We start from the raw sequence: 16,331 nt of genomic DNA on the forward strand, positions 1-16,331 counted from the left end.
GTGAAGTCCCCTAGTGGCACAAAGAAAATAAGTAATAAATGTTAAATAAAAATTATTAATAAAGTGTTTTTATTTAGTAAAAGTGTAAAAATAAATAAAAGTACACATATATGGTATTGTCGCGACTGTAATGACCCAAACAATGACGTTAACATATAAATTAAACTGCAAGGTGAACACCGTAAAAAGAAAACTGCAAAAAACTATGGCGAAATTGCTACTTTTTTCCATTGCCCCCCAAAAAAGTAGTAATAAAAGTTAATCAATTATTCTCAAGAACCCTGAAGAAGTACAAATGAAAACTACGTCTCGTCCCGCAAAAAACAAGCCCACATATCACTAGACGAAAAAATAAAAAAGCTACGGCTAAATTTTAGTTCAAAAGTGTTTTTATTGTGCAAAGGTAGTAAAACATAAAAAACCTATACATGTGTGGTATCGTCGTAATCGTACCGACCCATAAAATAAAGGTAACTTGTTACTAACGCCGAACGTAGACACATGAGACATTGATTTAATTTAAAAAAATGTTTTACAAAGGTGTACATAGCTAGGTTCTCCTGCACCCGGGGCAAAGATTCAGCTTGGCGCCCCCCCCCCCCCCCGAACTCTTTCCCAACATCTCCCTCCCACGCACCATGTTTGCTTTCTCAACCAAGCAATGAGGTGTAAGTTTTTTTCACTTTTATTTTAATGTAGCCATTTGTACATTTTACAAGCAGTATAGTTCTATGTGCGCTCCTTGTTTTGCGGATCCGTGATATGCAGCCGTATAAATGGCAACGGATGTGTGCTTGAGGCCTTAGGCCTCATGCCCACTTCAGTATTTTTCATCAGGGTGCTATCCATTGTTTGAACTGATAGCACCCTGACACATTAATTTCAATGGGTCCATGCACACTTCTGTTGTTTTAACGGAACCGTGCCGCCGTTCCCTCAAAAAATAGGGTAGGTCCTACTCCTGCCCGTTTTTGACAGAACAGTCTCGGCCTTTGCATTGATTTGGTCTGTGAAACAACGGACTGCACACGGAAGCCATCCGTGTGAGGTCCGTGATTCACGGAACCAGCATTAGCGGCAGTGCAACGGCCAACGGAAGTGTGCATAAGGCATTCAGTCAAATCCTTCCTCCCCACTAAAACAATTTATACAGAATCCCCTCACCCCACACAATATTTACAGTCAAAACCCCCTCCCACACAAAAACGATTTATAAACACACAAACACACACACACACACACACACACACGCACGCACACACACACGCACGCACACACACACACACACACACACACACACACACACACCTCCCCTACTTGCACATACACAGCTGTACTTATCAGTCCAGAGCTCCATGGAGGGATCTTCATGTTATGAGGGGGTCACACGTTGCAGGCAGGAGGAGAGCTGTGTGTAAGACTGCTCCTCCCCAGCCCTCTCTTCATCCATCCTCCCTGCCTGTCTGCTAGCTGGGGCTGAACACGTCACTGGTGTTCTCCTCACAGGCAGAGTGTATGGCCGGCTGCATTATATGACGTCACATGTGACGTATGATGCAGCCGCCTGGAGCACACATGCTCTGCATTTGCAGGAGAACATCGTGCATTACACCGCTACCGCTCCTGTCCCATGGTCTGCCCATGGCACTAAATGTGTATGGGGGTACCGGCACGGAGGGCACATGCCTCCACTCCCCTGGTCGGCGCCCCCCTTCCTTCCCTTGTAGTTGCGCCAGGGGCACATGCCCTGCCTGCCCCCTAGCTACACCCCTGCTTTAAGGAGGTCTGTCCTAGTGATAGGTTCTCTTTAAGCCTTACCGTAAACCTAAGGCCTTAAGCTATATTGTTTGCTTAATGTGATTGTCATATTAACTATATAATTATAACAATATGTCCTATTCTTGCTTTTGTTACTTTAATTTCAAAAGTATGTGTGTTAGGTACTTTCCCCATCTTTCTTTCCTTATCAACCAAATATTTTCCGTAATTACTAAATTATAATTGATTGTTTCCTAGGCAGTGACCATTCTGTGTCTATTGCTTCAGCTTTGAGGTTTATAAATCAACAAACAGTAACACTTTACAGGTTTGTGCCACGCACAGTACTTATAATACTGTACCTGGCATATCTAAGGTTGCACTTGAGCAATGACTGTACTCCTTAGCTCCTAACTATTATTCTGAAGTTGTCAACAATACTAAGTGACCGAAAGTCCGGTATATCCTTATGATGGGTGCACCATAAGAGTCACCATTTACTGTAAGCCATGCATTAGTTACAGTGGAAACAATGAAATAGAGAGGACGCTCTGTGAACATTTATGCAGACGGTGGCAGTGGAGTAAGAAGACGTGCTAGATCTTTCTTAGCAATGGTGCAAAGACCTTCACTAGGTCATTTAAGTTGAACTGGTTAACTGACCTGAATAGTGCTGTCTCCCTGATTTCAGCGCTGCTTTATTTTTTTCTCTGCCCCCCCTCCCCTGTTCCTGAGATATGACCCACTGTTATGTTGGCTCCCTATATGCTAATTTACTGTAGTTAGCCAACGGGGTGGAGCTAGATTCTCTGCATCTGATGCTAACCAATCAGAGTGAGGAAGTTTAAGGGTAGTACACGCCCGGTTGGCTGACTACATCACATTATCATATAGGGAGCCAACATAACAGTAGGCCAATATCTCTGGAATGGGGTCCAGTAAAAACAAAAACAGCACTGGAATAAGGGACACAGCACTTTTCAACTTAGTAAACCAATTTAACTTATATGATGTAGTTACAGGTCCTCTTTAAGATTATGTCAAACTTTGTAACTGTTTTTTGCTATTGCCCCAAAGCTTTTTAAATATAATTTGTCAATTTTTAAAATGGTCTTGAAATACCTATATATTTTGTGTATATATCTCCTATGGAGATCTATGTGCCTCCATGGTTACAGGATAGTAGCAAACTTTGTGTGTAGTCTGATCTCGCAGTCATGTGTTACTCCCTTCTATCTGGCTCACTTTTTACTGCCTGTAAATAAGCAAGAAGCAGAGGGAGGATAGACGTATGACTGCAGGATATAACTACATTCAAGGTTTGTCTATAATCAGTTTCCATGATCTCTTTGATTCTAAAATATATCTAAATCTGTAGGTATCAGATTAAGTTTTTTTTTTGGCCATCACAGGTAATGAATCTGTGGTTCCACCCTTCATCTAGAGAAAACTTATGCACGTCATCATAATCTATGCTGTTATCATTGCACACAGTTAATCATCAGAAAAGTCTAATATATTATGTGTGAATCATCCCTTAAGAAATAGACCAATTATTGCCTCCCAATTTTAGCTCCAAGTAGGGTAAAGCCTCTGCCGACCAGAGGATCCCCTGCTACACTTGTACTTTATGTAGGGGATACATATACATTAGCGTTTAATTTATATTATTCTTTATTTTGGCAAAAATGAAGAAAAATGCAGTTCCACTGCAGTTTTTTTAACAGCATACACTGATCATTATAAATGATGTTATAAATGTATTTTTGCAGAATGTTACAATTGTGGCGAAACCAAGTATTTGTATATTATTTTTGGGAATTATGTTTAATAAAGTGTATTGGAACAATGTGCATTTGTGTTTTTAGTTTTTCTACATTTTTTTATTTAATATTACTTTTTCTATTTATTTTAGTCCCATATCAGGGATTTAAAATTTTGATTTTTCAACTATAATGTACTGACGGATAGCTATATGCAAGCACAGTAGACTTTGTACTGATCGAACACATTTGTTAAGCCATACCCTATGCCCTAACAACAGGAAATATGGTCAGACAGCCCTGGGGTTCTTCAATGTTCCCTCGGCTTTTTGCCTATCCAAGGTATGTCCCTCGAACGATTCTCTGTGATTTGATCAAAGGGGGGACCCCTCACAATTCTGTTTGAATGCTGTGATCAGTGTTGATCGCAGCATTTCAGAGATCAGAGGAGATCAGAGGTTTCTGTGATCTCCACCATAAGGGTATGTTCACATTGTCTATTTTCGGCCGTTTTTCGAGCCGTAAATGCCCGAAAAACGGCAAAAAAATCGGAAGCAGAACGCCTCCAAACATCTGCCCATTGATTTCAATGGGAAAAATGGCGTTCTGTTCCAACGGGCCGTGTTTTTACGCAGCCGTTTTGAAAAATGGCCGCGTAAAAAAACAGCAGCGAAAAAGAAGTGCAGGTCACTTCTTGGAACGTTTTTGGAGCCGTTTTTCATAGACTCTATTGAAAACTGCTCCAAAAGCAGCCGTAAAAATCGCTGTGAAAAGTGCAGCGAAAATCGCGAGTGGCTTAAAATACGTCTGAAAATCAGGAGCTGTTTTCCCTTGAAAACAGCTCCGTATTTTCAGACGTTTTTTGCTAAGCGTGTGAACATACTCTTAGAGGGCTGCGGCTGTGTTTTACAGCCTGCGATAAGTGGGATGAGTATGCTTGTCTTGATGCGGAAACGTCTTGCTGCTCATGACTAGCATACTTGTCTAGTGTTATCAATCGATTATGTTGAAAAAATTCCATCTAATGCAGAAGAAATGTTCAAACCTGATATAATTGATGAAATCCTTTAAAGGTTGCTCAGACTCTTAAGTGCGTTCTCCTTTATTTACCTTTGGAATACATTTAAGACATGAATGTATCATTATCTCATAAAATATGGTAATTTACACCTGACATTTCCTCCGTGTTCTGAATACCTAATAGAAATGAGACGTTAATTTGACAAAACATGTTTTTTTATCAACTTTTTATTGGTGGTAATTGAAAACTTTTTCAAAATTTTAAATAAAACATGAAATTTAGAAAACCAAAATAACATATTTACTTAACCCCTTTGCGACAATCCGCCGTATATATATGCTGAAGGCCGGGGAAAGGGAGTATTGAGCGGGCTCACGGGCTGACGAGCCTATGAGCTCAACGTGTCGGCTATATGAAAGAGCCAACACTTCAGTGCAATGACTCAAGTGTGATTCCATTCGTTTAACCCCTTAGATGCCGTGGTCTATAGCGACCACGGCATCTAAGCCATTAGAAACATTGGGGTGGCCCCCTATGAGATCCCAAAGTTAATATGTTGTTTTGAACACCGTAAAAGCAAAACCTCCAAAAAATAGTTTTTTGCCCAATTTCTCCCCACAAATAAATCATTTACAGTTTTCCAGTACATTACATGGTACAATAAATGATGCAACTCGTCCTAAAAAAACAAGCCCTCATACGACTATATTGATGGAAAAATAAAAAAGTTATGACTTTTGGAAGGTGGGGAGGAAATAGCGAAGATAAAAAAAAACAAAAAATGGCTGCAGAGGGAAGGAGTAAAACAGGTATTATGAGACAAGAAAAAACTTTTGTCTATTGATTGTGTGGGTCACTACGATGAATCCCATTCAGTCGAATAGTGCAGAGCAGCAATACAAAATATAGCCCATGGGTAAGAGTGGCACTTTTTTCTTATGCTTCCACTCTAGTTCGCATGAATGGATGTTCATATTTCATCAAGTGTTACTCCCAATCTTTTCCATTGTGGATAAGTACTTAACAGTAATAATAATAACAACCTTTTTAGTTATATAGTGCCGACATATTCTGCGGCACGGAATCAAAGAATCTTCTACACAGCAATGAGCTCTATACATATTGGAAAAGAAGTGATGCAGTAAAACCTTCGCATTGTAATAAAGTAGTACTGTGTGAGTAATTTCTCATTAGTACATATAAATAAAATCCAAATATTATGTTTGCCCCAGCCCCTTGATAGTTTTCTGGGCAGCACTGGAATGTGAAATGACGCTTGCAGTCCATGTTAGTCATAAGATGAAAACATGCAAAGCTGGGAAGAGTAAACAAATGACAAATACAAAAGATCTGATTTCTAAAGGATTAACCCACTGTGTGGTCACTCCCAGCCCTGTTTGTGGTGTAATGTTAACTCTTCAGCTGGAGCCAAGAAAGTAGCATGGAAATTCCCACACTGCAAATACAATGTACATCCATTTCCATGTACTTGTTAGGGGGTCAAATAGTACTATGTATGAACAGAACAGATAAATAACTTTGTGCTACTTGCTTATAGCCGATGTCAGCTGAATATGCCGCCCTTGGTAAGGGCAGCATTTTACAAGGATAAGTCCGCCCTCCTTATAGCCAAAACGGCACAAGAAACTTTTGGGCTGTTTAGCTAATAGGAGCGCTCAAAGAATACACTGGACTCATAATTATGAGTCCAGGGTATTCATGAGGAAACCGATCTCCCGCCCCTTCCCGCCCGTCTCAGCAGTGATTGCCGCAGGTAGGGGAGTGCTCTTCTTATAAATACTCTGGATACTAAGAGTCCGGTGTATTCTTTGAACATTCCTATTGGCTAAACGGCACGATTTTCTAGTTGGACAGACCTGTCCCTGTAAATTAATTGCATTATATTAGTTTAATGCGAAATTGGAATCCTTAACAAAATCCAGGCAAAGTAAGGGTGGACACATTTGCAAAGTATAATAAAAACTAGCACCCAAAATACACCTGGATTATAATCTAATCTGGCATATGGTTTAAATCCATTTGATAAATTATATTCCATTGAACAGCACCATAAAGCTGTGATACTGCCTAGCATTTCTGCTGATGCGACATATGCAGTTCTATGGATCTAAATAGTGACTGTCATGTTCATCTAAGGCTTTATATGTCCGGTATATGGAAATTATATATTAGACACATAAAACACGGTGAGGTAACCATTCTACCACTACCATAACTTCAAGGCAGCACGCCCGCTGCCTTTAGGTTATGTAGGACTTAGATCTTTACTTTACTCCTTATTTTCAATCACTTTCACGCTCCTGCCACCTGCACCTCAAAAACATCTCCAGAATACCTCCATTTCTTTCTGTGGAAACAGTTGAAAGTCTTATTGTCGCTCTTGTTATTTCTCGTCTTGATTACTGTAACTCATTACTAAACTCTGCCCTCTTTAATCTATCCTGAATGCAGCAGCTAGGCTCATTTTCCTCTAGCCTGTGCCACTGCACTGTTTGCCCATTCACTTTATAATAGAATTTAAACTTATGACTCTTACCCACAAAGCTCTCCACAGTTCTGCACCACCTTACACCTCCTTTCTCACCTCTGTCTACCACCCTACCCGTGCTCTACATTTTGATAATGATCTAAGATTAACATCCTCCATAATCCGATCCTCCCACTACCATCTCCAAGATTTTTCTCGTGCTGCACCAATTTTCTGGAATGTGCTTCCCCCGACAGTCAGATCAACACCAACATCCACATTTTTAACCATGCCCTGAAAACACATATTTTTAGATAGGCTCATTATATTCCCTAGGGCCTTGAGAAAGCGTCAGGAGGATGTGAAACGGTCATAGGCCAACTGTCACGTACATGTCTCTCTGTTTTACCAACCTCAACTTTGAATAAAGAGTTGAAATTGATTTCCGAAGGGTGAGTGCCATGATTTTCTTTTACATTTCTGTATTATATTTGGGGCTGACACTTTGTACGCATAGAGCACCATGCTCTTAATCAGCTGGAGTACCACAGAGCCCAGCAGCATGTACATCCTGGAGTGTTGTCACAAAGTGGAGTAGTACCAACCAAAACTTCCTTGTATTCTGAAGGTATTATATCTACATAGCAGATTATCATATCATCTTTTATCATGCATGCATATTAATCAAGGGACGGACATTTCTTTTACTTCTACATAGCTGATACTAATATAATTTGTAATAGTTATTTATTGAAATGGGAAATCAAGGTTCTATTGATATCACTGAATGGGGTTCAGGCAAAGGGGACTGTTAATGAGAAAGTTCTACGTTTGTTTTATTAGCATCAACATTTAAAATAAATATAAAATTTTTACCAAGGTTGTTTATTCATTAAAAAAGATCTGTCAACCCTCCTGACATTTCTGTTTTGCTTTATATTTGTGTTTTTTTTTATGGGGGGGGTGTTAAGAAAACTAATGAGATAATTCTATTATCGTGGATAGAGATGAGCGAACCGGGACAACCGAACCCGGTTTCGGTCCGAACATCGTGAAAAGTTCGGTTCGCAGCGAATCCGAACTTCACCGGGTTCGGCCGAACACGTTTTGACCGAACCCGGCTTATGAGTCACTGATTTTCCGGTACGCGACGTCAGGAGATAGTCACTGTCCAGGGTGCTGAAAGAGTTAAGCGATCGGCAGTAACTGTTTCAGCACCCTGGACAGTGACTTCCGATCACAATATACATCAACGTGTAAAAAAAATAGAAGTTCCTACTTACCGATAACTCCGTGCTTCTTCCTCCAGTCCGACCTCCCGGGATGACGATTCAGTCCAAGTGATCGCTGCAGCCAATCACAGGCTGCAGCCAATTACAGGCCAATCCCAGGCTGCAGCGGTCACATGGACTGCCACGTCATCCAGGGAGGCGTCCCTCTCTTGACATCCAGCCCGACATCCCTGGATGACGCGACAGTCCATGTGACCGCTGCAGCATGTGATTGGCCTGTGATTGGCTGCAGCGGTCACATTGGCTGAAACGTCATCCAGGGATGTCGGGCCGGATGTCGAGAGGGACGCGTCACCAAGGCAACGGTCAGGAGGCCGGACTGGAGGAAGAAGCAGGAAGTTCTCGGTAAGTACAGGTTGCTCTATATGGTGATCGGAATTCACTGTCCAGGGTGCTGAAAGAGTTACTGCCGATCAGTTAACTCTTTCAGCACCCTGGATAGTGACTATTTACTGACGTCGCCTAGCAACGCTGCCGTAATGCCGGGTGCACACATGTAGCCACCCGTCATTACGGGAGCTCCATACACGATTTTTATGGGCTTTCTTGAATTACAGGTTCGGTCCGAATCAAACTTTTTCAAGAAATTCGGCGAACCAGCCGAACCGAACTTATCATAAGTTCGCTCATCTCTAATCGTGGAATAGTAGAGGAATAAGGGATAGGCTTAAAAGAGTTGCAATTAATAACTTAGTTAAAAATAAATCTACCTGCCATATTTACCGTATGTTACAGGAAACCCGTCTAACAAAAGGGACTGTTAAAAGTTTGTGTCGGCATTGAGCCGCTCTCTTTTTTCATTCTTACCATGCATCTCACTGGAGAGGAGTGAATATTATGATACACCGAAACATCAGTTGTAGTATTTTTGATGTAAAGTCCTATTTGTTTTTATATTTTTCTCTCTTTGGGACAAAAATGATTATGGCTAATGTGTACTGTATATCCTTCCACCGTATTCGTCTTCAGTTTTGTTGCTTCTGAATTATCATTTTAAAGTCCTTTCACATTGGTGGTGGGAGTCTTTATCTTTGTTCTGAATGAAAGCATGGATAGACGGAGAGAACCTGAGAAATGTATGGTTAATAATTTTGCTTCATCTCAGTCTCTAATAGATGAGATAGGTTGATTTGATGCATGGAGAGTTCATAACCCACATGTAAACTTCTCGTGCTATTCTACATCAGGTGCTAGCCAGGATAGATCTTGCTCTTGCGGACGGACTGGTACTGCCAAAAATTAGTAGTATGTCATTTGAAACACCTTATATATCTGACAAATCGCCTATGAGGGTCAACCTCCAGGTGAAGTTTTGGTGACCCTGGTCTTTCTGCAAGAATTAGTCCTGCTTGAGAAGGTAACGTAAATAATTATTACCAAATAGTTGCTGAATTAACTTTTTGTATTTATGCAAATAAAAATTCTGCTTCACCCCAGATCATTTAGGATATTAGGAAAGCTTTCCTACGGAGCCTAATGTTTAAATATAAAGCCCCTAAAAAGAAAGATTTCAGAACAGTGGAAAAGGATTTAAGAAATAATATTATTATTGACGAAAGAGATGTAATATTGATTTATTTAGCTGAAAAATAGTAGAATGACAAGAGGCAACAGTTAGATATAATATTTTTGTACTGAACAAATCAGAGGAGTCCCTTTTTTTGCATAGTACAACTAAATACTTTGGAATGGGCTCAGTAGGGCGAGTATTAGTAAATATTAGTAAGAGTCAGGAGCTTACAATTTTTTGGGAGGCAATTTACCAACCTAATTATGTACTCATTAATAAACCAGAAATTATTTTGAAAACGATAGCAGAATCAAATCTATATACCTCCCGGCTGCAAATTTCTGATGGCAGTTGTGATCTCTTTTTTGGGAATATATTATTGCCAAAACTGACAGCACATGAACGATCCTTTCTTGATGATCCTTTTACACTAAAGAAAGCAGATGCGGGCATCATACCTTCTCGCTAACGGAAAATCTTCTGAGAATAATGGTATCCCATTCAAACTATATAAAATCTAAAACATTGCTTCCAACGATGTTGGAGATGTTTAAATTATCATTAAAAAAAATTATTTCTCCCCCTCTATGATGCTGTCATTTTGCTAATATTAAAGCAGGACAAAAACCCAAACTTGTTAAATTCGTACCACCCCTTCTCACTGCTGAACACAGACATATATATTTTGGCAAAAGTACTGGCTTTGAAATTGGGCAAAGTTATCAAATCAATTATAAGTAATGATAAAACTGAGTTTATTAGTGTAAAATCAACCTCTTTAATGTTAGATGATTGTACGGTAACATCCAATTGGCCCAACAATCATTTGGAAATAAGGCACTTTTAGGCTTTATTCAGATGAACGGGAAATACGTGCGTGCAACGCGCGTGATTTTCACGCGCGTTGCACGGACCTATATTAGTCTATGGGGCCGTGCAGACATGTGCGTGATTTTTGCGCTGCGTTGCTCCGTTGCAAAAAAGTCACGACATGTCCGTTCTTTCTGCGTTTTCAACGCATCACGCACCCATTGAAGTCAATGGGTGCGTGAAAACAACGCACGGCACACGGAAGTACCTCCGTACGCACAGCGTTTTTCACGCAACACTTGTTAAGTCTATGTAAATGAGTTGACCAAACTAGACAAAACAAGTACAAACCAGGAAGTGGCTTTTCACTTTCTGAGCACATGCGCACAGTTCCAACCGACATCTGCTGCAATGCCACATGCGTGCGATGTTGAAAAACTTATCTGCTTGGTCCATGACAGACCCCAGTTGTGGAACACCAACACAGAGGCCTACCACGACCGCACGGGCAAGGAGGTTGGCTGGGATGAGGTCGCGCAGAGCCTCTTCGGACAGGAGTGGGATAAAAGCACCACAAGAGACCGCAAAAGCATAGGTAAGCGCAGATCTCTATTGATGCTAATGCAATCGGCAATGTTGTAGTGTATATCCTTGTGTTTCACATATTTCTACTGTGCTTGGTCGCGGGTGTGTCACTGCATCATTAGGCAAGTGTTTAATGTTTAGTTGTGTTTAAAGTTTAGCGACGTTTCGGACAGTGCAGTTTTCAGTTAGGTCATATGTTCTCCTTTTTTTGTCTGTTTCCTTTTCCTATGTCCAGTTGATGATGTTAAAACCCGGTGGAGGAGCTGTCGGGATCAGTTCAGGAGGGAATTTGGAAGCAGAGGGCGAAGTGGGGATGGGGCGTCCAAAAATGCCCTACATATATATGAAACAGCTGATGTTCCTTAAGGACATTATGGAGATGCGGCCGTAAGTACTGACTGTACCTTGATGACATGTGTGTGTTCACTGTATAATCGGCCAAAAAAAGCTGTTTGTCTCTTGTGGACATGTTAAAAGGAGTAACACAAAATGTTTCTGGCAGATGCAGTGATAATCTCAATGACACCGAGGAGGAGGCTGGCCATGTGGAGTCGCAGCTGGTCATGGAACAACATCCCGTGCTGTCCTTGACACCCGAGCTCACGCAAACACAAGCAGCCACCCAGTTAAGCAGCCAACTACAGCTGTCACGGGACGTGGACAATCCCCGGACGCCACCAGCCAGACGCCGGCGCACCCAGGTTTCCACAGCAGGTGCCAACATGGACTCGAGAGTCCTGGAGTACCTCCGGCGCTGTTCGGAGGAGGATGGATGTGACGCTTTTGGCCGTAGCATAGCGCCGCTACTCCGGCGAGTACCGGACTACCGGATGGCACGCGTCCAAGGGTCCATCCTTGCTATAATTGACTCCGCCACTCCTCCTAACAATCCACGCCAGTGCTTCCAGGTAATAGAGCAATGGCGTGGATTGCCTGAGGATTTGGTGCCCTCTACTGCACCTCTCCCTACCCAGCCTGCACACACCTTTCCATGGCCACAGTACCAACGGCCGATGGTGAGCATAATGTCACCTGGTCATGTGGTGCCTCGAGAGCGCCCTTTCGCCCCCCTACGTCAGACTCCAGCCACCCTTTGGCCAGGGCCCCCCGGCAGGGTTCAACCCTCTGTATCAGCACCACTATGCTGTTGAGGAACTTCCTCAGCAGGCCCAGGGACAGTATAGTGGTGCTGAAATGCAGAGCCATCAGTCGCCATCACAGAGGTATCATGATTTATAGATGTGTGTAGGTCGATTACGGGTGGCTCGATGTGGTGATGTAAACATCGAAGTCCCAGTTTGTAAATGTAGCATCATGTTGGTGCGTTTTCTATTTTTGGATGCCTGCTGGTTTCTGTTAAAAGTTACCGTTCGAAATTACACATTAAATTGTTTTTCTGTTTGCAAGTAAGATTTGATGTGTTTGCCTCTATCTATGTGGTGGAACCCAGGTTCCCCAAAAGGTTCTTTTAGGTAATGTTCAAACATTATGCCGATGGAGCAAGATTGTTGCATGCCATGATTGAGGTGTTAGTGTATCTTTGGTGGTTTTCCTCCATTCCTCATATTGTGCTCGCCTGCATTGCAGTGGTGTGAGAAATGTCGAACAAATGTATTTTGGCTTGGGATTAGTGAACATGGGCTAAGCCAATCTGCCTCCCATGCTAATTAGTTTAGAGGACATTCAAAATAAAAAGAAAAACCACCAAAGATATAAGCTCGCAACCCACGTCAAGGGTCCTCATGTCTTGCGAGTCCCTAATAAAAATATCCCCTCCCCAAATAACAACAAATTTAACTAAAAAATGCTACAGTGGGCCACTAATCTACACTAGGACAGCCCTCACAGAACATCCTCCTGCCATGGCACAGCTCCATTGGGGCTGTCAAAATATTGTGCAAATATGTCGCGTACTCGAATCCCAGATGTTTGAGCCCTTCCAAGTGGAATTTGCTGCGGAATGGTTGATGTGGAAACATTTTGCCTAATATATTCGGCATCACAACCGGCGTCATGTATGCGACAAAAATTATGAAGCACGACACACGCTTGTATGACACGGGTGACATTTTGCGACGTCAGTTGCATGGTCGTGCTCTGCAAAGCTGGTAATTAAATATGCGCCGGCGGTCATCCAAGCCTCTTCGAGCAAATGGGCGCATTACTTGACTTGTGAATCCAAAACCCTCATCTGCCACGATTACATAAGGGACTGGTGGTCCTCGCGAGCCAGGCAGGTGGCTCGGCGCCGGCACGGAAAGTAGATTGCACATCAGACGATGGCCCATCCTGGATGTACGAAAGATGCGGGCATCAGCTGAGCTTCCATAGGACCCTATATGTACAATGGTAAAACAATAATTGCTGTCGGACAAGGCCAACAAGACGATGGAAAAAAACTGTTTGTAGTTATAGAATCGGGATCCTGAGTGGGGGGGCTTCTTGACCCGAATATGCTTCCCGTCTAGGGCACCAATACAATTTGGAAATTGGGTGGTGGTGATAAAGTCGGCAGAAATCGAAAGCCAGTGCTCTGTCGTGGGCTGAGGCATCACTATGGCCTTCAATCGCAGCCACATCACAACACAGGTGCCTGTCACAATGCCCGAAATTGTGCTCACTCCAAGAAGGAATTCGAAATATAACGAATGATAGCTGTTTCCGGTAGCTAGAAATCTACATGGGCGAGATGCAAAAACACAACACACAAATAAACGTGATGTAGGACATGACAACCACACACCATCCTGTAAGCTGCAATTGTTTAAAACCACATACCTCAACGTCACAAGGAGTCGCTCCTCGGGGGAAATGCAGCGCCGCATATTTGTGTGCTGGTAGGTTATTCCTGTGCGAATCAGGTCCAGCAGAATATCAAAAGTCGACACAGACATGCGGCAAAACGTCCGAAATTTCTCGGGGTGGCTGCGAAGGTCATCATATAGAGTATGAAAATGGCCTTTGGAGGTGCGCTGGGCCACAAGTGGATGAACCCAAATCCTCCCTCTTCTCCGGGTTCCCTCCTGAAGCATGGGCCGGCGCTCACCAAATCTCCAAGAAACCATCCATGATATCAGCACACGGCCCAGCGAAGTCAAGGGCATAGTGTAGCTTTTTTACCTGGAAAAATCCCAAAAAACACCCAACACGGCCAAAAGTAGTTTGCAAGGTGCAAACTTGATGCAAACATGTGCTCACATCAAGCAGGTGTTGGAGAAGGTGTCTTTTTGTAGGCTGCCCTCTCCATTACTCCACCCTCCTTTGTTTTGACGTGCGTAAAAAACGCATGCCATACGCGCGTAATCACGCAGTCCTAACGCAGCCCTAATGCAGCCCTAACGGATGCCACACGCAACTACCACACAACCAAAACGCCGCGTTTTTCACTCGCGCAAAAACGCCACGTTCGTGTGAATCCAGCCTTAGGCTGGGTTCACACGACCATGTTACGTCCGTAATGTACGGAACGTATTTCGGCCGGAAGACCCGGACCGAACACACTGCAGGGGGCCGGGCTCCTAGCATCATAGTGATGTACGATGCTAGGAGTCCCTGCCTCGCTGCAGGACAACTGTCCCGTACTGTAATCATGATTACAGAGGCAGGGACTCCTAGCGTCGTACATCACTATGATGCTAGGAGCCCGGCCCCCTGCAGTGTGTTCGGTCCGGGTCTTCTGGCCGAAATACGTTCCGTACATTACGGACAACATGGTCGTGTGAACCCAGCCTTAGCATTAGACACAACTAAGGCATTTGACTGCAGGGAATGGTCTTTTTTTTAATGAGAGACCATGCATAGTTTTGGGTTTAGTAAACGTTTTATTAGCTGTATTAGGCTTCTCTACTCCAATCCTCTTCAAGCGGGGGAAGAGGAAAATTAATATTTATATTATTTATGAAAATAATTTTCATCGTAGCAGAAGAGCTTTAAAGTCGTTCTACTTCATTTGGGACCCTTGGCTGGAGACCCCTTTTGACTTTGCGAGATGCTTGATTAATAAAAAGATATGTTGATGGGGTGACTACCAATTTTAAATATATCTGTGTGTGTATACATATATATATATATATATATATATATATATATATATATATATATATATATATATATATATATATATATATATATATATTTATATGTAAAAATGAAAAAAAAAGGCAGGAGGCAAACTTATAAACAGTTAGGTGGGTACCCAGCAAGTAGTCCCGATGTAAGGATTATTCAAATAAGAGAAAGAAGATCTTGAAGCACTCTAAGTAAGAATGTAAAAAAAAAATCACATTTTTTTTCATTCTTACTTGGAGTGCTGCAAGATCTTTTTTCTTTTGTGTATAAAAAACACAACATTCTGCCCTGGGTGATTTTAATTAGTTTAATGCTGGTTCTTACCATCCCCAGATATATATGTAGGCTTAGTCCCAGTTCTGGGTGTATGTGCAGGGTAGGTCCCCACATTACAGAGGTCACCTTGTCGTGGCAGGTGGGCAAACACTTTTTGATCAAAATGTGCACTAAGAACCTCCCTATTTGTAAGTAGAGTTAGCAGTAATGCATATTTATTTATATTTGGTAGCTTAGGTGGCATTAGTGTTCGCAGTGTGCTGTCGCCATTTCTTTTTCTGCTGTAAATTTGCAGTCACAGGTGTTCTTGCACAGGTGTTCTTGTGGGGTTAGTGACTGCCTCCACTTTTGTTCTTGCACTCCTCCCATTCTGCCCTGGGTGATTTTAATTAGTTTAATGCTGGTTCCTACCATCCCCAGATATATATGTAGGCTTAGTCCCAGCTCTGGGTGTATGTGCAGAGTAGGTCCCCACCTTACAGAGGTTGCCTTGTGTCGTGGCAGGTGGGCAAACACCTTTTGATCAAAATGAGCACTAAGAACCTCCCTATTTGTAAGTAGATTTAGCAGTAATGCATATTTATTTATATTTAGTGGCTTAGGTGGCATTAGTGTTCACAGTGTGCTGTCGCCATTTTTTTGTCGGATATATACATATTATATATATATATATATATATATATATATATATATATATATATATATATATATATATATATATATATATATATTTATATTTATATATATAATATATATACTT

This window comes from Rhinoderma darwinii, chromosome 9, assembly GCF_050947455.1.
Source record: "Rhinoderma darwinii isolate aRhiDar2 chromosome 9, aRhiDar2.hap1, whole genome shotgun sequence".
In the NCBI taxonomy this organism is placed as follows: Eukaryota; Metazoa; Chordata; class Amphibia; order Anura; family Rhinodermatidae; genus Rhinoderma; species Rhinoderma darwinii.